Source organism: Triticum urartu, chromosome 2A (genome assembly GCF_056163025.1).
Source record: "Triticum urartu cultivar PI428250 chromosome 2A, HENAU_Tu73, whole genome shotgun sequence".
NCBI lineage: Eukaryota > Viridiplantae > Streptophyta > Magnoliopsida > Poales > Poaceae > Triticum > Triticum urartu.
The window spans coordinates 416236807-416237038 of record NC_141874.1 but is presented as its reverse complement, the minus strand read 5'-3'; positions in this window follow the sequence as shown (position 1 = coordinate 416237038).

Genomic DNA, 232 nt, shown 5'->3' with positions numbered 1-232 from the left:
AATGAAATTAATGATACGTAATTGCCCTACTCATGGTTTGAATTTGTGGATGATTATACAAAATTTTTATGCCGGATTGAATTTTGCTTCTAGAAATCTTTTAGATTTGGCCGCGGGAGGCACTTTTATGGAAATCACTTTAGGAGAAGCTACTAAACTCCTAGATAATATTATGGTTAATTATTCTCAATGGCATACTGAAAGATCTACTAAAAAGGTGCATGCGATAGAA